This window comes from Elephas maximus, chromosome 22 (assembly GCF_024166365.1).
Source record: "Elephas maximus indicus isolate mEleMax1 chromosome 22, mEleMax1 primary haplotype, whole genome shotgun sequence".
NCBI classification, from domain to species: Eukaryota; Metazoa; Chordata; class Mammalia; order Proboscidea; family Elephantidae; genus Elephas; species Elephas maximus.
Genome location: NC_064840.1, coordinates 65,551,809 through 65,576,888, shown reverse-complemented (window position 1 = coordinate 65,576,888; position 25,080 = coordinate 65,551,809).

Below are 25,080 nucleotides of genomic sequence, written 5' to 3'. Positions count from 1 at the left end.
GTAATGGCATTGGAAACACAGCCTGGCCTAATCTGAAGACTTCTGTTGTTCTTTCATGTTCTTTACTCAAGCGTTACAAGGACAGGATCTGAAGGTTTAATTAAGGGAGGGGCTCAGCATGGGATATTTCTGTCCTACTGGGATGCAAAAATCTCACCTGATTTCCAACATTGTTGAATAATAAATATTTAACAGGAAGCCACGCAGAGATGGAAGATATTCAACTCAAAGGAAGATGTAGCACACCAGGCCAATGGTTAAGCCAAATTACTAGTTTTTGCAATTGGAGGCAGCAGATTTATAAAAGAACTAACAGAAAAAATGAACCACCTCCTAAAGAGCATTGAGATTGGAAGATGTTAATCCATCCGCACGTTTAAATTATGTTCACTTAAACATGTATAACTTTGGCTGCAGTTAAAGGGGGAAATTTATAAGCTGAGATACTATGGGTCAGAGGAAGGCAATTTTTAGAACAAGAGCTGTGGCTGTAATGCTCCTTCCATAAGGAGAAAGCTTGACATAATTGTCTAGTCGGCTTTACACTGTAAATCAGATGAGATGAAGCCTCCCTCTGAGACTAACCTGCCCTTGGTGAGTCCTCCTTTTCAAAATCTTTCCAGACTCTGGTATCATCGGTTTCCCTCAACCCCTTCGTCATTTCACATTCAGAAAGTACAAGATAAGGTCAGGATTTAACAGGGTGTCCCAAGGCTCCAGTTATCATTCATAAAAAGACAAGCTGGTAAGTGAATGAAGAAATAATTAAAGGAGGGTCCTTGAAAAGCTGCTTGAAAACTGATTTTCCTGCTATCTGAATCTTTGAAATGCATTAAAAGATGGAGCAAATGGTTTGCATTCAACTGTTAACCTAAAGGTTGGTGGTTCAAATCCACCCAGAAGCACTGTGGAATAAAGGCCTGGCCATCTGCTTCCATTAAAATCATAGTAGAAATTGCTGAATTGGTGTATGTTCTGCTGTATACATTCTCGACAACCAAAATAAGTTATAAAAAAGACCACTGAAAAAGAAAAAAATTAGAGCCAAGAAAACCCTGTGGAGCACAGTTCTACTCTATAACCTGTGGGGTCCCCATGAGTTAGAATCTCCTCGAAGGCAACTGGGTTTAGGTTTTGGTCTTGAGTCCTTCAAGAAGCAAAGATGGCCTCAGACTGTCTCTATGTTAGATTGTCACCCACTGAATTTCCTAAAGCAAGGAAAGCATAAATACCAATTAAAAGCCCCACTATGAGGTTTTTTAATTACCCAAGCTATTTTTTGTTTTCTTTTTAGCTGTATTTCTCTCATCCCTCTGCTCCCTCTCTCCAGAGCTTTCTCCATAAAAGGAGACTAAATATGATCTCTTGGGATCATTTATTTTTCCTGAAGACAAAAGAAAAAGACAGCAGCATACAACCTCTGCCCCACCCTGTCCCCCATTTCCTTTGTTCCGCACCCCATGGGGGACCTAACTGTCCAAGTGGATCAGAAACGAATACACCATAGGAAGATTTAAGTGAAGTTGCCTTTTTCCACTTAAAATGCCTCAGCTCAGCATCTATTCTAGCAGAGTCTGATGAAATAGAAACAACTTCCATTCATTTAAATTAGGATCTTTCTCTTCCTCTCCCATTTAAAAAACAAGTGACAGTTTGCTAATAGTGATCATGTTTTTCAGCAAACCTCTGTAAGCCACTGACACTATTCTTGTTGTTTTAAACACTGGTTTATTGAGTAGCAAGTACACACATTTTATATATATTGGAATGCTGAATGCTTTTTGAAGCATCTAAATTATGTAAAGGGAGAGCAGTGGTAATAATCATACCAACGACTGGCCTTTATTAAAAGATTACTATGTGGCAGGCACTGTTCTAAGTACTCTACATGTGTTAATTCATTTAATAAGCACAAAAAGCCTGTGATTTAAAAAAAAAAAAAGTAGCCTTTGAGCCGATTCTCACTCACAGTGACCCTATAGGACAGAGTAGAACTGTCCCATAGAGTTTCCAAGTTGCGGCTGGTGGATTCGAACTGCCAAACCTTTGGTTAGCAGCCGAGCTCTTAACCACTGTACCACCAGGGTTCCAAGCCTAGAATATCAGTCCTTTCATCCCCATTTGGCACAGGAGGGAATTGAGAGAGGTTGAGTTACTTACCTAAGGCATATGTGAACTGGAAGTGGCAACACCAGCATTTCAACCTAGGTTAACTGTCTCCAGAGCCTGTGCCCTTAATGAAATGATGAAAATGAAAACATCGTTCAGCAAGAAGACAGGCAAGTAAGCCAGCAGGTGGTGCAGTAGTTGAAAGAACAGGAGATGCACAGTTGGCTGCCTTCTGATTACTAGCTAAGAGATGGCAAGAGATAAATGTAACCCAGGGCACAGGTATCCCCCTCAGATGTCTTCCAGACCAAGTGGAAGAGCACAGCATGCTGGTGTTAGGATGGAGATTCCAGAATCCAGGGATAAGAAAAGGACTGAAGAGTGGCTTAAAGCAAAGACAGCTTCCCTTGGTAAACACGAGCTTAGGAAGATTCCATACAAGCTAAGAGTCAAACCCACAGATGGCAAAGCAAAATGGTAGATCATATCCAAAGCTATGGGACCTAGAAGACTCTAGAGAATAAAACGAGTATCATGCCCAGGGACATTCACAATGTGCTGATAAGTGAGAGATAGGGACTCTCCATGGAGAACCTGCATCTTCACTGGAGGGGTTGGGGAAACGTCGTGTTAAATTGCACAGCCAGTTTCAGCTGGGTCTACAATTGAGCACAACCAACAGTCAGCTTCAACTATCCTCCCCACCACCAAAAAAAAAGACCAAACTAGTTGCAGTCAAGTTGACACTGACTCATGGTGACCCCACGAGTTTCAGAGTACAACTGTGCTCCACAGGGTCTCAATGGCTGTGATCTTTTGGAAGTAGATCGCCAGGCCTTTTTTCCAAGCAATTCTGGATTGACTCGAACCATCAACCATTTGGTTAGCAGCCAAGCACTTAACAATTTGCAACACCCAGGCGCTCCTCAACTCTTCCCAGAGCACTTCAAACTGAAATTGTCCCCCTACTCTCCGTACGAAATAGAAGCCAGAATAATCCTATTCAAATGTAAGTCAGACTAGGTGACTTCTGTGCTCAGACTCCTCCAGTGGCTTTCCCATCTGTTGTGGTTAGTTATTGTTGACTTGATTCCAACTCACGGCAACCTCACGTATGCAGAGTAGAACTACCCCGTAGGGTTTTCAAGGCTATGACCTTTCCAAAGTAGATTCCCAGGCCTGTCTTCTGAGGTACCTCTAGGTGGGTTCCAATCAATAGCCTTTCAACTAGTAGTCAAGCACTTAACCACTTGCACCACCCAGGGACCTATGGTTTCTTATCTACTGGGAACAATATCCAAGCCCTTCCCACGCCCTACAAGCCTTCCCACTCTGGTTCTCACGGCTGTGCTTGAGTCACGTTGATCTTCGTGCTGTTCTTCAAATCTGCTAAGTGAACGTCTGCCTTAGGGCCTTTATACTTTCTGTCCCAACTGCCTAGAGTTCTATTCCCAGAAACATCAGCAAGGCTCACTTCCTCACTTCTTTCAGGTCTCTGCTCAAATGTCCCCTTTTGGGGCAGGGGGAGGTTCCCTCATAAGACAGTCTCTATCTCCTTGGCCTGTCATATTTCCGTATTTCCTTTATAGCCCATATCGTCACTTCTGTATATTGTATGTTTATTTATTTTCATTGTCTCTTCCCACCAGCAGACAAGCTTCATAATGCAACGCACTTTGAGCTCTTCACTGCTATATCCTCAGTACTTAGAACATCACTAGACACACAGAAAAACCTGTTGCCATCAAGTCGATTCTGACTCATAGCGACCCTACAGGACAGAGTAGAAAAGAGTAGAACTGCCCCATAAAGCTTACCAAGGAGCAGCTGGTGGAGACGAACTGCTGACCTTTTGATTAGCAGCCAAGTTTTTAACTACTGTGCCACCAGAGCTCCAGACATACAGTGGATATTCAATAATAATTGTTGAATGAGATGCATTTGGCCCTACTGAGAGTTTTGAATAATAAAACCAAAACCAAACCCATTGTCATCAAGTCGATTCCGACTCACAGAGACAGTATTTGACAGAGTAGAACTGCCCCATAGGGTTTCCAAGGAGCACCTGGGAGATTTGAACTGCTGACCTTTTGGTTAACAGCCGTAGTGCTTAACCACTACGCCACCAGAGTTTCCTTTGAGTAACAGGTGATGGAATTGAAAGATAAAGAATTTCTACGTATATATTTTATTTTTCACTCTTGAGGCAGTAGACTGACTTCCCTTAGGCTAAATTTAGTCCTCAGCCATGTTTTATTATATCTGAATAGCAGTTTTTGAACAACACAAAATAATATTTAAATATCAAGAGGTTTCACATAAAAATCAAAAAATGAAAAGATTTGGTGGTGAGGTACTGGTAAGTGATACAGCTGCTAATCAAAAAGCTGGCAGTTCCAATCCATCAGCCACTTCTTGGAAACCGTATGGAACAGTTCTACTCTGTCCTATAGGGTTGCTGTGGGTTGGAATCAAATTGACAGCAATGGGTTTGGTCTTTATTTTTTTTTTTTAGGGCTTCTATTCCCATGTAGCAAGCATCATCTGAAGTTGAGTAGCAACTACCCTTTTCAAGGCCAGTCTTGCGTTCTCCAGTTTGCAAACATACAACTATCTCCACAAGATCAGGGCCAAGTGTTTGCTGCCGTTAATTGTTGTTACTACACTATTCTAGAGATTAAAGTAGAAAAATAGTTCTCTGTACCCATGTCACTGTCAACAGCAGGAACACAAAAGACTGAGAGAGCCACATGATTCAAGAAAACTGGGACAGAGCGTATTTCTCTGTGGAAGACATTCCTGTATGTTTAAAATGCCAACATTGGGCCGCTCGTGCCGTATATATTACCTGTCATGCCCTATAATCATTTGAGTTTTCTACATGTGCTGCACACAAACTGAGCAAGAGCAGGGCAAATGGTAAACTGGGTCTGGGAGGCCTCTTGGTGACTGGGCTTCAGTGGCTTTAGGATAAGGAATCTTGGCTCTGTAAAGGTCTATTTTTGCACTTTTGCACTCTCTTGTTTATTCAATTTTTTCCTTAGTTTTCTGGAAAAGTTTCTATGGAAAGAACTTTACAGCTCAGTTAAAGAGTCTAAAGTTTACAGTTTATTACTAAGCACTTAGGCTAAACGCTTCGGAGCTACACTAATGCTTTCCACGGATTAACTCATTTAATCTTCCCAACAAACTCACACAACAATAATACTTATTATTATCTTAGTTAATAGATAGGGACATTGAGGCACAGACAGAAAAAATTACTAGCCCAAAGCATCACAGCTAGTAAATGGCAGTCAGGATTTAATTAAGACCAGGTCTCTCTGGCTCTAAAACCCGTGCTCTTAACCATCTCGCTGCATTTCGCTGTAACACTGAAACAAGGTTTGCAATTCCAGCATTGTTGAGAATTTGGGCTGGACAAGAGAAGCTGACTTGTGCATTGTAGAATGTTCAGCAGCATCTGTGGCCCCTATTGCTAGATGCCAGTAGCACCCTCTCTCCTATTGCGACAATAAAAATGTCTGCAGGCATTGCCAAATATCCCTTGGAGGAATCAAAGTGCCCTGGGTTGAGAACTACAACATTAAGGAGAAACAAGGACTTCCCTGTCCCTCCTTGGCCAAGCTAGTTAGAAGACACAGAAGGTCAAAGGGGAATGTGGCTTCAACATTCTGAACTTAATAATTTAGGCACAGCCCGCAAATGGGGCAGAAAGGCAAAGAATGAACCTCCAGAGAGAGAATGATGTATGGACAGCAGTACTGTCAATCCATTCTCATCAGGAATTTCCCCTTCTTGAACAACTGGAATGTGATTTAAAGCAAAGGCACTCACAAAATACTGGTCTTGGTTGATTTTAACATGAGGCATAAGCAAAGACCAATCGAAATGTTAACTGAACAAAGAAGTGAGAAATGCTAAAATAGACCAGGTGCACCAAGCACCTAATGGGTCTTTAAAATACATGTATTAATTGAAAAACTAGTTACTTGGATTTTTAAATAGAATTAAACCGCATTTTTGTTTCATTTCACTTTGTGGGATAAACATGTTTTTCTGATACTAAAACACTCAAAAACAAAATAGCACAAGAATAATATCATGATCTTTCCTGCCTAGCTTTTTTTTCTTCAGTATTATCGCTACTCTCGCTAAGTGCCTCTACTGAGAACTGTAATTGTACCGTGACCTTCGCTACAGAGTGAGCGCACCATGTTTTGGAATGGCTTGGCTCAGTAATATCTCAAGGTAATAAGTGTTATTTCAGTTTGATTGAGGAATGGTGGCTTCCGCATTTAGTATTGGTTGTAAGATTTAGATTCAATAGAATATTTATATTTCATGAAAATAAATATTCTTTGAAATACCTAAAGGAAATTCTAGCTATAACAAGAAAAAACAGCAGTAGAAAAAAAAAGTGAAATATAACTAAAGTTCCTTTTGTGTATGTGTGTTTGAGGATGCCTTCCCTTTGCTGAGGGAGGAATAATAGCATGTGTGGTTACAGACGAAGAGTTATTATTTGAGAACTGTTTGACAGGCAGCCTGTGTGCAAAAAGTGCTAATGGGAGGCACCATGGCTTGGATAAGACTCTTGGTTGCAAACAATAGGGGCTATCTCAATCTAGGTTAACCATAAAGGAAATTTATTAGAAAGATTCTCAGGTGTTACACAGAAAATCTAAGGACATTATCAATGGAAGATGGGAGCCACAGCATCCAAGGGATCTTGACAGCAGGACTCCACACGCCTTCTTTAGAGTCTTACCTTTACCGTGGTTTGATCCTCAATCCCCAGCTCTGAGAACATTTTTGGCCCTACCTAGGTGAGGTTTCAATCCCTGGTGAAATCAGCTGGGTTCAAGAGGTCAGAATCCTATCGTAAAAAGATGGGACTCCTATCTGTCTGGGAGTGAGGGCAGTTCTCAGTGAATAAAGTGTGAGTAGACACCCCACTAGGTATCTCTGGTACATGGTTTGGAGAGAGAGAGGAAAATATAAATATAGCATGGTGAAACACAGGATTTTAGAAGCCATGACTGTGCAACATAATGGTGAAGAGTTGATCTTTGAAACAAGTTTACCTGGCATCAAATTCTAGCTCGGTGTCATACTAATCGTGTGACCTTGGGCACTTGCCAATATGGAGGCATGGAGAAACTGGCCTCTGCCTCAGTTTCTCCGTATATAACAGGAAGCCAATAATGGTATCTAACTTATTAGAGAGTTGTACTGAGAATTAAATACGCTAATATATTTAAAGTATATAGATAGTGTCTGGCTCACAGTAAATGCTAGATCAATGTTTGATAACATAAAGATGCTGAAAAACAACCCAGATGTGGCTGGCTGCCTATGTGTTGCCTTGGCTTTTGACTCCACCTAATCGTAGATCATACTGGGTCCCCCACCACGGTATTTCCCCAGAATTTCCAATTCCATAATATATTAGCAAGTTATTCACACGCATACACACTTTATTTAGCTTTCATGGGAAGGCAAACAAAAAGGTTTACATATGTACCAACAAACAAAATTTAAAATCCTTACTAGACATCTCTGATCTTTCCTCAAATTCCTCTAGTGTTGTGAGTTTCTTCCTTTTCCCCTTGCAGTCTTTAAAGACCCTTCTAATGGCTCCAGCAATTCAAACTGATTCCAAATTTGCATTCTTCTTAAGGGAAAAAAAAAATAATGCAGCTAGGCAAACTCATGCTCTACCCCAAGGGCCCCATTCATGTAACCATACACAAACAAAACAGACCTGTCTTATGCTTGGTGCAGAAAGAGGGAAAGAGCAGAAATCTGAGGAAGAGGAGGAATTTTGCTGGAAGAAAGCCTATATTTTCCTCCATATTTTTAAAATTTCAAACTGGAAAACACAGAAATATAATTTGAGGCAGAGTACAGGATGTAGACCAGATAGAGAAAGGCTATTAGAATTTATCAAAGGCAAGTCAACTGCAACACGCCTGAACTAAAGAGAGTACCAGTCAAATTACTGCCTTTTGGTGGAAATTTAAGGCCTAGAATGAAGAAACATAATGGAGATACTGGGAGGACCACTGGGGGAACATAGGCGCCTGAACTATCATGCATGTCTTAGGGTGAGTTCCCTAAAGAGGCAAAACCGGTGAAGTGTATAAACATATACACAGATTTATATGAAGGAAAAGGCTCATGCAGTTGTAGAGACTGGAACGTTCAAGTCCGTGGATCAGCGTGGAGGCTGCTCCTGATTCATGTTGCTGCAGGGGCTGGCGAGCTCAAGATCCACAGGTCAGACAGCAGGGCTCTTGTTTACAGGCTGTGAAAATCAATGAACCCCAAGATCGGCAGGCAAGACAGTACTAGGTAAGCTGCTAGCTCAAGTCCCAAGAACCAGTGGTCAGGTGAACAGGAGCCAGCTGCGGGATCCGGAGCAAGCAAAAACCCATGAGCCTTGCCAGAATGTCCACTTATATTCTATGCAAGCCACATGCCCAAGGAAACTCCCTTTCAACTGATTGGCTACTCACAGCAGATCCCATCATGGAGGTGATCACAACATCATACCACTCCCGGACCACGAGAATCACGGCCCAGCCAAACTGACACACAACCTTAACCATCACAATGATGGTTATTTTAATTTTGGCTGAAGGGAGTGTGTGATAGAACATCAAGCTCTTAATCTCAGTTCTGCTGCTCAGCAATTAAAAAGTTTTGTTGAATTACCTGACCCTCTTCAATATCAGTATTTTCATCTGTAAGATGGGGATAAAAATAAGCATACCTCATAGGGTTGTTTTGAGCACTAAATAATGTAACACACGTTCAGTGCTTTGAACAGTTTCCGTATATCATAAGGGCAAACTATTATTAGAATGATTATGACTCACAATGATTATGACTTTGCTTACCAGAATTAAAATGTGTTTCTATAAGACAGATGATGCCAAGGTGGGGGGAGAACAAGGGGACATCTGTATAATACCCTGTTAAAATTCTAAAATGATTTAAAATAATGAACATTATTACCTGATGTTTAATCAGATTATACACACACTCTCATATACATATATAGTTCTTTTGTGTGTGTCTGTGTGATTACTACACCCGATTTTTCACCCAAAAAATAAGGAAATGAAAGACAAGTAAAAGGAGTAAGTCAAGTTTCAGTGAAATGTGGTTTGAAGAAGAGTTCCTGTCGTATTACTGACTCATGGCTGCTGACCTCAGCGTTGTCTTCAGCTTCATCACGACCCAGTAACTATTCAGTACATGGCACATGCTGAAGGTCTCAGGGCATATTTACTTAATAAAAGTCTAGATACTACAGTAAGTATTTCACCCTCTTAATCTTGTGGAGGATGTATTATTACCCACATTTACCAAAAATAAAACTGAAGCTCAGAGACTTATCTACCACCCAAGATCACACAGCTAAGCAGCAGAAACCCATCCAACCTCTGACCTCTCTTCTGCTGTGTTTGGCAACTATTTTTAGGGAGAAAACAAACACATTAGAAAAACCTCCTACTGCTTCCCACAGCAGTAAGAAATCCTTAGTGCAACATTTCACTTCCTGCAAAGATCTCATATCCCTCCACCTTTCAAGCTTCCTCTCCCGCCTCTCATGTTTGTTTTATCTTCTGCCAATTCAGACTACTATCTGAGTCCCTGAAATTGCTGCATGTTTTGACTACTTGGCTCTTGTTCTCGTTACCTAGAGTAAATCCTGCATCTCCTCATTTCTCTTCCATTCTGCCTTTTCTATCCCCCAAATGGGAAGTGGTTTTCCTTCCCGGTAATCCTTATGGTATGTTCTCTACACCTCTTTAAACAAAGTTTCAACTTCTTAATTACAAAAAAACAATTGATGTGACTATGTTGTGCCTGAAAACTTTTTGAGTGGCAGGAACTGAGTCTTGTACATCTCTATAAGGGTTGAGCTATATAGTTTCTACAGCCCCTAACAGATGGTCTTGACCATAGGGCATACTCAATCACTATTAACTGAGAGACTGTGCACAGGGGATCATTTGCAGAGGTGGTCTGGTCGAACAGTGAAACACTCTTTGGAATAATTGCTAAGTTATGGCACCACCTGGGTTACAATACTTCCCTTGCATGGCTAGGGAATGTCCTTCAGGTATGATATATGCTTTGAATCAGCACATACACAAGTGTGGGAACCAAAGGGTGGGAATGGGAATGTCTCCTCTCACCTAAGTTGTTGCTTCTCATAGTCAAAACCTTGGGCTTTATTTGCTTAGAGGTCTTAGTTTCCAAGAGGAAAACTTACATGTGACATTACAAGGGTTGAGACTGACACTTGGCCACTTTTTGTTCCTCATGTACTGACCTAACAGCTAAAGAAGCAAAAGAGTTTATGTATTGGCTCAGTAACTAATCCTGATTGTGAAAGGAAAATGGATTTACCATTACATGATGAGGGTATAAATGAGCATACCTAGAACCCAAGGACTTCTATGACCTCTTAGTATTCCCATGGAATACTATTTTTTTCCCTTCTCCAATGCACCTTCTATCTCATATATGATATATTAATAGATGTTAACCTTGTAACTCAGTTTTTGGTTTTCTTAAAGACACAAAAAGGATTGCAACTGCAATAGAGGAGTGATAAACATCGCCAAGGATGGGAAAAGTGACATCTGCAACTTGATGTCACCACTTTTTTGAGAAAGTAAGGATGTGTTTGGTTATCGTCAGGATAGCTGCATCATGCTATTCAGAAGTTAAATATGGGCTAAAGAGGTGTTATGGACACTAAATTGACAAAAGGGTAGACTATGCTAGGTTGACTCAAAGGCAACAGGATTTGTGCTAGGTTGTTAGATGCCAGCTTTTCACTAGATCTCCATACGGTGGTCATGAATATGAGTCTCATAGACATCCAACTGCAGAGGTTACTTGAGTAAAAACCTTCGCTGTGAATCCTGAAATCCATTGGCACATCTGAATGAGACCACATTTCCCATGGATGGGCTCCTTCTAATGACAGTGTAGCAGGAATATAAGGCAGGCCTGCTTCTGGAAGACCTGGGATTCCTCTGATGGTCAATTCCAGCTTGAAGACATCCTGATACCTTGGTGAACCTTCATTAAACTGCATATTTGTCTAAGTCACTTCAACCCAACCTTCCCTCACTCTTCATTACTGATCAGAATAATATCCCTGTCTAATTACTTTCCCAGTATTCCCTAGATCCCTCTTCATTTTCTCTTACAGGCATTTCTTTAATAAAACCTTTGCATGTTTAGCTCCATTTTGGAGTCTACTTCCTGGAGGACCTAGAATAACACACTTCCATTGTGAGAGCTCTTCTGTTTCTGCAGAGTGAAGCCCAGAATGTAATTTCAAGATTCTCCTTCCCTGTCTGGTTCTGGGTAGAGTCTGTCTATAAAAGCAATTTGCATAACACTTGGAAGGCTGAATGGAAGAGAGGCCATTTTTCTTTGAAAGTCATTGTGAGCAAATTCAGTGCTCAAAGAAGGCTTCTCAGACTTCTCTGCAAACTACCTCCTTATTGCTACAGTCTGGGGAAGTGTTGGGATTTTTCCCAAAGAATTAAGGTTTGCAGTCATCTACCGGAACACTTTGAAGAACCACCCACTTTGATGCTTCAGGCTAAAGTTTTCAGTGACTTTTTCCTCAACCTTCCAACTGCAACCTGAACTTTACTGCTCAAGATTCTTAAACCCAGACTCCTATAATGAAGCCTTTTATTCCAGGAATATTTAGAATGGCTCCATTTTCCTGACCAGATCCAAACTGAGGAAGGAATTCAGGCGCATATATATATAAATACACACACATACACACATATATATATGATATATATGATGTTTAGGGTATACAAGTGTCTTCAGGGCTTAGCCCCACATAGTATACACAGAGCGTGCTCAACGACTATTAAGTGAAATAATGAACACAGTGGTGCATTTGAAATGACATAACTATAAATTTCTAAGACTAGTTAAAATGCCTAATACTTGGCATTTTTGGTTCATCTTGCCCTGTTCCCCATATCTATAAACAGTAACATTTGTATATCTACCTCTTCCCCCCGCCCCAACCCTATCCCATCTAGATTTTAATCTGACCACTTCTCTCACCCTTCACTCATACTGGAACCCCAGGCATTCACCGGAAACCTTTCCATTCTGGACTAGAACACTAGTTACCTACTGTTGGCTCACTTTAGCTTCTCTGTTGTTGGTGTTATACGCTGCTGAGTGGATTTTGACTGCTGGTGATCCCATGTGACAGAGTAAAACTGCCCCAAATATTTACTGGAGCAGATTGCCAGGTTTTTCACGCACAGACCCAGTGGGTGAGTTGAACCACTAAACTTTTAGTTACCAGCTAAGCACTTAACCATTGTACCACCAGGGCTCCTTACCTATTAATGATCTGCTATTTCCATGGAAAATACAATGTAATCTCACACACCATGATTTTTTCCAAACCACAAATTTAATCATGTCCAATCCCATACTTAGCATGCTTAAATGTCTTCCCACTGCTTTTAGAACCCAATCCAACCCAAATTCCTTAAGCTGGCCTTGTACAATACTTCTCTTCTCAATTCTAACAATTTCCCCCTTATTCTCTATGCTTCCACTACCTCAGCCTTTTGGTTTTGTTTGGTTTCCTCTATTACATATGCTGTTATATTTTATTTCTCATTATTTTCACATAATCTCCCTCTCCCTGACATGTCTTCTTTCCTAAATACACTCATGTGCGTGTGTGTGTGTAACACTCACATATGTCATCTACCCAATCTTACTTGTGATTAGGTTTCAATTTGAAACTCTCTCCATCAGGAAAGCCTCTCCCTGACACCCCCAACTACATCAAGTTCCTGTTTCAAAAGCTCTCATAAGGGCTTCTGCTATGAAGCAGTTACCACAATTTTTTGGTAATAATTTATTTTATCTCTTTCCCATTTTTCTATTTAAAACTTTATGTTGGAAAAAGATCAACACTCTTATGTTTGTCATCACAGTCACGTGTATTAGGCATTTAATAAAGGTTTCTGAATGAATAATTATTCTTCATACCAAGAGGCAACGTTCATAATCTTTCTTTTGCCAGCGTGGATGTTTTCTGTATTAGGAGTCAATGAGTGAGCTAATAACATATCATCTGAAGATACAATATTAGACATGGAGCCACTGTCTACAGAATATTTATACCATCTTTGTTTTTCTACGAAACACAATAATTTATAAGGAGCCCAGATTATACAAAATAGAGTGGAAAAAATTAAGAAAAACAAAACATGTTCATATCCTAGGGAACTTAAAACTATGTTATTGGGAAGAACATCTTCATGTCTATGCAAGCAAATAAAGTTTAAAAATTAAGGGATAAAATTTGTAGTCTGGATGGAATTTATTATCGACTTTCAGAGAACACCACATGCAGGCAAGCGCTGATGAAATAACACAGGAAGCATTGCCCAGATTTGTCTTGGGGCAGCAGCGTACAAACAGAAGATGAGAAAATACATCCACTTCTGAATTATCCTCCAGGGGAAAACCTGACTCTTTATTGTGTTTTATAAAATAAGTGTGGATGTCCACGCTGTAAGACAAGTACTCTCGCCCTTCCTATGGACTCTGAGATGAGCCATTTTATTCCATACCAAAGAAAAATATAATAGCTATTCCACTGCTAATTTTGTAAAAAGGCAGTATCTGAGGCAAGATATCTGGCTATACTGAAAATCCAAACCAGCAAGAAGTCACCCTCAGAAACCTTCATTGCTGGTAAATGGATTGTATTTATGCTTCTTGCTTCATTTTTTTTTTTTCCTCTCAACTGAAACATTTAGAAATTTCTCTAATCTGCCTAATTTTTCTAACATGATCCCAATGGTTGTATATCATTCTTTTGGCTCTTGACCGCAGAAAAATCTTTTTTTTTTACTTCAAAGTAAGCTAATATTACCAGGAAAAGTAGTTCAAGATTAAAACTTATCTAACTGGTTCGCAGTCCTGGGTATCTACTAATTATGGATGAATAAAGCTAGACCTAGAAGCCTAAGGACAAATAGCTACCCTGTCTTTTTTTCTACTCTGTATATGGAACAAAGATTAGATAGATGTATGGGAGGAAACATCAATACTCAATAATTGGCAGAATGCCTACATTGGATCTCACCCTCCAAGTAGAGTTTATTCTGGTAGGAAAGTCAAGTGGATCTCCTGGAACTTTCTTACGCCCACCCTCCAGGATAGTAACTGAAAAACAATATCCCTTTCTTTGGGGTATTTCAGAGATTAGTTCTACCATTCAAAGTTTCAAAAGATGTAGGGGTGGGTGATTTTTTGCCTCATTTAGCTTGCCTGTGTGTATGATACAACACCCAGAAGAGTCTTACGAGAGTGACTACCATATTTTCAGGCAGATAATGCATGTCATTTATGTTTGTTTGTCAATGGCGCCATCCCCACCCCTCGTGAAGTATTTTCGTAAGTACATTATGCTGATTTTTTTTTAGCAACATATAAAAAAATGGATATAGCATCGCTTATGAAAATACCTCAGGAGAGGTGGGGAGGGCATGACTGGCAAACGAAAGTAGAAGGCATGGGTCATTTGAGTAAAAATATGGTATACATTGTTATAAATTTAGTCATGTGGTGTTAATTATTGTGGCTGTAGTTCCAAATGTGAGATGTACTAGCACAAATCAACACAGTCTCTGCTACTTGATACACAGACATTGACCAAACAAATTTTCTTTTCGGTCCATATCAACGAAGATAATCAAAAGCTGTTTGCCTTCAAGAATCAGAGACAGCAATTCACCCTCACCAAGTGCAGGGCTGTATAAACTCTCCAGTTTGCTATCTGGGGGGTCTTGATATCCTCTAGGAGACCAAACTGGTTCATTACATTGAGGACAATTTTCCTAACTGGACCTGGATATTTCTTGCCAGTACTCTGTGTGCCTAAATAAGACACATGTAAGCCAGAAAATGAGAGATAAACCCAGTAAATGCAGGGCCTGCCGTATTGTTGACATTTCTAGTGGTCCACTGGTATGAGGCATGTCAAAACCCCCCATTCTAAAGTGGGAAGGAAACAAGTGTCTGCATCTTGTACTACTCAGCTGTCTAACAGTGCTGCTATAACAGAAACACAAGTAGATGGTTTTAAAACACCGAACTTTATTCTCTTACAGCTTAAGAGATTAGAAGTCCAAAATCATTCCAATTTTAGCACATATGCTGCCAAAGCAAGCACAGATATATCTCTTTTGATTTTTTTTTGTCTTATAACTGGGCCCTAGTAGACTGAACACCTGATCCTTAGACACCTAGTGCATGACTGTGCAATTCAAACTGCTCTTCAAGAGTTGGATGTTATCTGATTGATTGCTGAATCATAAAATCAGATGGTGCAGCAGTTTTCAATTGTTAAATATAAATAATATACATAAGACCAAATCTAAGAAGGTACAAAAGTTACAAATAGACTGCATGGGTAGGCTATCCCAGTTCCCTTAGTACCTATTTCTACTCTATTGCTATCTCTCCTTCATCCTACATGTATGACTAGTTAGCAAAGGATGGAAACTCGTGACCCTGGTTTATGGACAAATATGCATACTATGCTGGCATCAGCTGTAAGAGGACAGTTGCTACCCTACAGCCCCCCACTCAGGGTTGACTCTGAAAAACAACAGTGAAAAGCAATCCTCCCTATATGGAGAAATTCGGGCAGGACAATCTGATTGTTCATTTTCATTGATGAAGATATGATCTGAGATATAGATATACATTGATTTATGGGCAGTAACTTCTGGTCAGCGACTTGCAGGAAGTCTAAAAGACTGATGACGCAGAAGACTTGGGGAGAGGTATGTAGACGGGTTTCCTAGAATTTGCAGAAAACGTGAAGATATTTGAATTTCATGTAAATGTCTACCAACAGGCATCTAATTAAAAAGGAGGTGGACAAGATGACCTATTTGCCAAATGTCAGTCAGCCTCTTTTTCTATCAATTCTGGTTTTTCTTCAATGTGTACATCTTAAAAGCAGCCATGATGACAGCTATGGAGGCCAGTCTTGGACCCAACAACATGGACTTTCCTTCACTAAGGATGATCACACTATAGCAAGGGCTGAGTGTCCAAACTGCCAATAGTAGAAGCCAACACTAAGCCCAAATAGAGCATAATTACTTAGATAAAGCCACCATCTCCCTGGTGGCAGGCTGACTATATTGAATCTATTTTCATCATGGACTAGACAGCAATTTATTCCTGGTAGAACCCAGGGTTAGAGGCTTGTTCTACAAGATGCAGCATATGCCTTAAATTTGTGGACAATATATCACCTGAACCCTCTTGCCTCTGTTTCTCTCTAGCCAGTGATAAGCTCTAGGGCATCACAGAGCAGGCGAAGCTCTACCCATCGTCGGAATGAATAAGTTCTGAAATCAAGGAATGCAAATGCAAAGGATCCTTTACTATTACACATACCACTTATGGAATTTCTGCTTCCCTTCCCCATTATCTTGGGTGCAGTGCGTTTGGAAGTTCTAGTGCTCAAGAAAGAAATGCTTCTACTGCAAACACAGTCATGTTTCTGTTAAATTGTAAGCTGAGTCTTCCTCTGGCCATTTGGACTCCACACCTACTGACGAGGATGATTCACCCAGATTAAACCAAAAAACCCAAACCCACTGCCGTCGAGTCGATTCCAACTCATAGCAACCCTATGAGGAAGAGAACTGCCCAGCAGAGTCTCCAAGGAGCACCTGGAGGATTCGAGCTGGCGACCTCTTGGTTAAGTGCTGTAGCACTTAACCACTACGCCACCAGGGTTTCCTCACCCAGATTACTCAATGAAAATTAGGGAAACCAGGGAATCCACTGAAATTCAAAAGATTCACTGGGATGTCTCTTAACCAATCATAAAAAAACTTATTATTTTTTTTTATTTTTTATGATTGGTTAAGAGTACTAGACAATAGAAAACTGAGGCAATCCAATACAAGTAAGACCACCCAGTTGCTGTGAAATAATGGTTTGAACTCCATCCAAAAGACACAAGGCATTTGATTTTCAGTTTAGGCTTTACAGGTAGCTACAGAAGTGGGGACTCTGCATCCATAAATTTTGTTAATCGCTCTTTCAATGCCTCTCCCTTCCTCTTTTAACATAATATGGATAACACTAGTGAGGCAAATATTTTGGGCTTCGTGTGGAAATATGACTTAATTTACACCACTTTGATGATATGTTGGAGCCCTGGTGGCTCAGTGGTTAAGAGCTCAGGCTGCTAACCAAAAGGTTAGCAGTTTGAACCCACCGCCTGCTCCTCGGAAACCCTATGGGGCAGTTCTATTCTGTCTTATAGCATCGCTATGAATCGGAATCAACTCAATGGCAACAGGTTTGGTTTTTGTTTTTTGATATGTTAGCCGATGAGTTTTTGTTTGTTCCCTCTGTGAGGAACACAAATTTTTACCTAGGTAAAGAAACAAGAAGGAAAGCTGAAGGGATAACTGAGTGGACTATGCTCCATAATATCAAATTTGCTACCCTACCCTACAACCCACCAGTTTCACTCTCCATCCTGCTCTACCTTGTTTTGTGTTCAAGGTCACATTCTGTGGACTGCCTGAAACCTGCTGTCTCTGTTTATGTTCAGCCAATGATAGGCAAGTACATGACACCATACTGCAGGGGAAGTTTTATGCCCTTGGATGTTTTTTTGTCAGTTCGGTGACTGGTAGAGGCTACACTGTCCAATTGAGGATCACATCTCCTCTCTGGTCACCCACTCCTACAATTCTAACTCTCCTTTGATTTTGGTAACCATTCTCTCCCCATGTCCCTTCAGGTGGTAAGTACTGTATCAACTCCTGATGTTATCCATTAACCTTGGCAGCATCTATGAAAGCAGTTCCTTCCTTAAATCATCTTCAATTATACCTTTTGAATTCAAACTTATTCCACCCTCCATCTATCCTGAATTCTTTTTTTCTTTCAATTCCTGTGATCGCTAGCCCCAGCATTTAGTTACGCTTTTTCTCCATGCCTGAATGATTCTCCTCCAAGTCATGCTATTAAATAGACTGCAATTGTGTATTCATTTCTAAAGTTTAAGATCAATGTGTGTAGTAAGTACATCCATCTTACCAACCGTTATATCCCCAGCACCCTCCACAGAGTCTGGCATATAACAGATACTTCATCAATATTTGGAGTGAATGATACCATGTTCCCAACTGTTGCATTCTGAAAATGTTAACTCAGAACTTTTTTTTTATAAAAGGTTCTTGCATAGGAGAAGTGTTGATAATGCATTTAAGAATCTATCCTGCTTTTGTTGAGCAGAGTTCTCAATTCAACTGAATTTTACCTTTTTTGCTCCAGAGGTAAATGCTTCCCATCATCTGTGATCAACTGAAACTGACAAGACACAAGGAATACATGCCACATGGCAAACAGACAAGGATCTAAAGGTTCTAGGATCCCAAATGAGAGACAATCAGGAAATGGCTGACTTCTGTTTCCAATTCTAACATGTAAAGACCTCGCAAGTCATCACTCCCATTGTTCCAACAAGAAAAAGCTAAACAAACTAAAAATCAACAAATTTACTTGGACCCATCAGAGAACTGAGGTTGCAGGACAAACTGCAAGGCTGAAATCTAGGAGGACAGGCTTATACAAAGTTACAGTTGAGATCTGCTTACCTGGAGCAGAGATCACTGGAGCCATAAGCTAGTGTGAACACTTAAAAGGCAATTTTGATTAATTTCTGGAGGCTTAATGCAGACTAAACTGCAATCTTAGGAGGACTGCCACACTTTCGTGGATTCTACCTCCAAGAACCACACCTGTTTCTCAGGGTGTAGGTCCAAGAAAGAGCCTCTGGCAAGGGGAAGGAAAGAGTAGTTATTGTGAAATCTACCTAGAATATTCAACATAATAATCGCCTACCTTTCAAGAGAAGAGGCATTACCAAAGCCACATCCTACATAACCTAAACCTAACCCTTTGCCATTGAGTCGATTCCAACTCACAGCAACCCAATAGGGAAATGGAAATTTTTGCCATTACAATTCCCTTTAGCCTTTCTGTCTCACTTGAGGGGAGAACAAAGCCTATACCAACAGATGCGGGTCACATCTCAGAACCAAAAGCCTACGAAAGACTGAGACTTAATCATATGATTATAGAATGCTTTCCCTCCTCCACACCATACCACCACACCAATGGTCTGGTATAACGGCAGTGGGTTTAAGATAAAAGAGCTTCAAAATATTGACTCTGTAAGTCAAGAGAGAAGACAAAAATCAAAGACCCTAGAGGACTTGAAGTCAATGTCAATGTCATAAAGAATGGAAGGAGAAAGTAGGTATACTCTGTCATGAGGTTCCCTCAGGGCACATGAAACAATAGAGTATTAATTGATAACGGACTTAAATTAGTTAAAAATGTAAGGTGAAAGGATAAAATCTGGCCACTCACCTTTTCTAAATCTGAACCAGCCTTTCTGAACATGATATGATAAACAAAATTTGTAGTACATATACAAACTCACTGCCATCAAGTCATTTTGGACCCATAGCGACCCTACAGGACAGAGTAGAACTACCTCATAGGGTTTCCAAGAAGCAGCTGGTGGATTCCAACTGCTGATCTTTTGGTTAGCAGCTGAGCTCTTACCCACTGCACCACTAGGGCTCCGTACATATATACGATGAAATATTTTTCTGCAATAAATAGAAATGATCTTTCAACCCATAAAAAGAAATGGATGAATCTTCAATGAAAGGAACTATTCTGAAAGGTTACATATTGTATGATTTCAATTATATCACATTCTGGAAAAGGGCAAACAATAAGACAGGCAAGACAATAAAAAGATCAATGGTTCCAGGGGAAAGGCTAGAAGAAAGAAGGTGTTGAATAAGTGAAGCACAGAATATTCTGGGGGGTGTTGAAACCATTCTGCATGATAGTGTAATGGTGAATACATGACACTATGCATTTGTCAAAATGTGTAAAACTTGACAGCACAGAGAGTAAACCATAGTGTATGCAAATGCGTAAGACATTATTGTCAGGGGAATTCCAGGATAGAATGCAGAATGTGGCAAAAGAATATAACTTGCACATTGTACAAAACAACTTCACTGAAGGGAGTGGGAAGAAACATTCCTGACCTAAGGAACTCTGGAAATAAGTGGCATCTGTAAGACTAAAGTTAAAAGTAACTGTACATAAAAACAGTATTCCAGTTGATGAAACTGCATTCCAAAGGGGAATGAGTCAATACATCTGATATTTCCATACATATACATTGGAATTAAACAATTACATAAAAAGATGAGTTATGAAATCCAGAATTTTCATGGTTTAATTGGGAATTTACCAAAAAAGGGGGCGGGGGGAGACAAGAATTATCCATGTGGAGATGGATTAGAGTTGTAGACATCAGTATAAACTCATCATTAGCTTAATATAGATACAGAGGGTTGCATACGGAAATAATTACAGATATGTGTAAATATACACGGGCTAGCACACCCCACCCACCCCACCGCCGACGAGTCGATTCCAACTCATAGCGACCCTACAGGACAGAGCAGAACTGCCCCATATCGTTTCCAAGGAGTGCCTGGCGGATTTGAGCTGCCACCCTTTCGGTTAGCAGCCGTAGCACTTAACCACTACGCCACCAGGGTTTCCTGGGCTAGCATACAAACCTGTATTTCCTTGCTCTGTCAGCTGAGAGGGCCTAGAGGCAACATATACCAATAGCAACGTTCACAACTAGCACCCAGACATTGGTCTCTGAAACCATTCTCCAATAAAAGAAACCAGGTGTCCTTGGAGAAGTGGCTGTATTTTAGAACTGGGGCAGAGAAAAATCCAAGATGAGCCTGGAGCACCCTGAAGCTCCAGAAAGCAAGGAATTGCTAAAAATAAACTAACAAACTAAAACATATTGATGGGGATATGTCAAAGTGACACAAGAGTCAACTGAAATAGTTCCCAATGGCCAAAGCTCAGACACTTTGAGCAACAAAGTAAATAAAATAGTATTGAATTATAAACCAAAGTATAAATTAAATACTCATGAGTATATACTAATATAAATAAATGATTAAGTAAGTAAATAGGGCAGAAGAATTCTAGATAATCTATGTATTCTGCCCTCAAAGACATGGAGTATAACCCCCTACCCTGTAAGTTTGAATTGCACGTAATGACTCCCTTCCAAAGAGTACAGTATGGAAAGGAGTAGGGAGTAACTTTGCAGTGGAGGAACCTGACAAACAGTACCTGCACAGACACTCAAGGTCAACATAAACAGTGATAAGTCATGTTGCTGGTATATACCCTTGATAGTATGTGGCAAAAATCGAACTTCGTATTTGCCTTCTTCCTCTGAATAACCCACACTCCAGTCTAATCATAGAAAGAGCATCAAGTAAATCCCAACTGTGGGACATTCTACCAATGTATCTACAATACTGCTCAAAACTGTCACGGCTGTCAAAAGCAAGGCAAGTCAGAGAAACTGTCACAAACAAAAGTCATCTAAGGAGACATGGTAAGTAAATTTCCACACACATCCTGGATAGATCCTGAAACAGAAAAGGGTATAGGATAAAAACTGAAAAAATCTGGATAAAGTAGGGGATTTGGTTAATTTAAAAAAAAAAAGGAAACAATTCATTTTATCACAAAATAGTAAATTCCACTTTCAAGTCTTTATTCCCAGTAATTTTCTAAGAGGAAATGCTATACCCACCTTGTTGTTGTTAGGTGCGTCAAGTCGGTTCCAACCCATAACGACCCCAAGTACAACAAAATAAAACACCGCCCAGTCCTGCACCGTCCTCACAATCGTTGTTACGCTTGAGCCCATTGTTGCAGCCACCCTCCTCCTTAGTAATTTAATATCCATTCATTGTTCAAAAAGTTAAGCTGGAGACCTACCTTTTTCACCAATGCTGGCCCAACTACACTAAAACAAGTGATCTCTCACAGCTAAGGACTTACTTGCATAAGAGTAGGGTCACATCACTTAGCCCCTATATCTATGTTGTAAGTTTCCTCTCCCTTCTCTTTGCATCTATATCTTGACTCCTTGAAATGATCTGAAGAAAAATGACGATGTTTGTAAACTTCCTTTAAATGTTAGTTCCTTGAGTATAATTCTAGGCTCAATGTATGCAATAATTAAAATTTGTTAATTCACACACACACACACACACACACCACAAGTGATTTCTAACCCAAGAGTATGTCTATCACTCTGCATCTCTTTCCCGTTTGTTTGACCTATACTGGTTTTGAGATTTGCAGGACTGGCAATTATTAACTGACTTTGTCTGTCAGAGGGCTCCATGAATCCCTAACGCCTAAGCATAAAACTTCAACTCTTCGGTCCCTTAATAAAGTGAATCCTGTCAACATCTTCAGGCTTATCCTCTAATATTTCCCTCTATTTATATTTTCCCCCAAACTAAAGAGAAAACAATTTATTGGGGGGTAGTGTCATGGCCTCTCCTACCTCTGTGTATTTAGAAGTAACCTTCACTCTGCTCAAATCCTCCTCAATAAAGCCACTCCTGACACTTAACCTCTGTCAGAGCTAGTAAAGACTTACTTTCCTCCAATCTTTCTATAGTCACTTTATTTTAAAGTGACTGTTATCATACTTATTACATTAATGTAATTATGTTTACCTGTCCATATTTCTAACTCTACTGTATGACTGTATGACCCTCAGTAACAAATACAGTAACAAAAACTACATTTATTCATCTTTATAGCCCCTGAAACTTACACAGTATTTGGCATTTAATACTTCGTCTTCAAATAAGAGCTTACTGTTTGAATGAATGAATCAATGAATGAATATGAATGTCATGGGTATGGAAAAAATACAGTTTGTAGGCATGATTCTAAATGGTCTAAAATCCATAAAAGTTGGCATCATCCATATATTCTCTATAATATTCTAGAAAACGTAAACTCTCCTAAGAAATGCCTCATAAAAACACCCTCTAACAGAGCTCACCTGTTTACCAGAAGGTCGGCGGTTAGAATCCACCAGCTGCTCCTTGGAAACCCTATGGGGCCATTCTACTGTGTCCTAGAGGGTCTCTATGAGTCGACATCGACTCAATGGCAATGGGTTTGGTTTTTCTGGTTAACCTTCTCAGTAAAGGGCCTGAAGCTTTAAATATTCCATGGATGCTACAGCCTCCTTGATTACTGTGACCTGGGCACTTTATATTCTATAATTCACCTACATTGGTTATCACTGGCCTGGCCTGTCCTCTACACATTCTTGAACAAATATCAATCTAAAGTATAACATACCTCTTAGAGTTGCGAGGTCCCTTTGAAATTTCTCAATATTTTGTCAACAATTTGAACCACCTGAGGAAGTGTCCCCATCCTCTGTGAACTTCCAACCAAGTAAATGGAAATTGCAAGCGCATTGGTGGAAAGGCTGATTCCAGGCCTAGACAGACATGTAAGCAGATTATTGCTTACTTGATGTGACTTATTTTGCAGAGTGGTAAAGTTGGAAGTAGTTTTCCCTCTTTCATTTAGCCTGTATCTGGAGGGCACACAAACTGTGTGTAGGCACGGTGTTAGACACTGAGACATCCTCAGCCTACCTCACTCCTTTTGCGTAAGTAAAGACAGGAGTCCAGCATGGGCAAGCCAATTCTTCCCAGTCATCTGGGTGATTACTGACAAAGTGAGAAATGGAAGCCAGGTGTCCAAGACTCCCCCTTTATTCCACTTTGTAGACATGAACAGTCTGGAAAAGTTCTCCAAAAGGGAAAATCTACCCTCCTCCGGAGTACCTTGAGTATCGAAATTCCTCTATTCATTCCCTTCAGGCAAGCACTCCTTGTCCCTCAAATTCTCCTGTGAGAAGTCTGAAACTAAACTTAAAATCTGCATATCTTAGAAGAAATTAATTCTTCAGTGTGGAGAAATCAGAGCAGCACAGACATACTGAGCACATGGGAGGGAAATAGATAATGGAAAGTCAGAAGAGGGAGCAGGAAAAAAAGAAAACCTCGAGGAGGCACCAAGGCAAGACAGATGCCACCTACTTCACAACTTCGCCTCAGGCCAACCTGGCCTGTTTCGGTATGGAGTAATTAGCTTGCTGAAGTCTGAGCTCTTCGTTTCTCTGTTAGACAGTTTCTCCGTAGTTTACAAACTTCGTCCTTCTGCCTATGAGCAGGTAGACTTGGTGAAAAATAACCTATGACACAAAGTTTGCTGCTGATTAGCAGGGCTACTTCAGGAGTGCCCACCTAGGAGTCCAAAGAACAAAGCATCTCAAGTGCTGACTGCAACACTCACCCTTGCTTTTGGTCAGAAACACCAGCAGGATGTAAGACCGAAGTCTTTCAAAAGTGTCTGTGCCAGAAGAAATTCTACTGAAAGCACCAGCTTTCCGATAAGAGGCAGCCGAGAAATGACAGAGCCTAGCTGCCTGAATTCTTTTACTCATAAACTGATTAGAAACGCTAGGTAGGCCCTGGGTGAATGTAGAAAAGAACTATTCTGGTCGACCCAAAGGTCAAGCTTAATAGGGCAGAGCTTGGGCAGGTAGCCAGATGGGTGAGCATATATTACTCAGAAAAGAATACTGAAGAGAAAGGAACAGAAATGTTGATACATGACACCTTAGAAAGGAGTCTTTTGCCCCCAGTCTCATTTAAGCACCAGCCACTAAAATCTAGGACCACGAATGATGAGAACGCACCTTGTTCGCTCTCTGGGGGAGGAGCCATGAGCATCGCTGTGTGTGGCAGTTGCTGCCAACAGCCCTCTGCTTGAAGCATCTGGCTTCAGAACGTGATGGCAGAAAAGGTGCCCTCCATGAGAAGACTCTGACGGATGAATCCTGTGTGGGTCTGCTCTGCTGCTCTC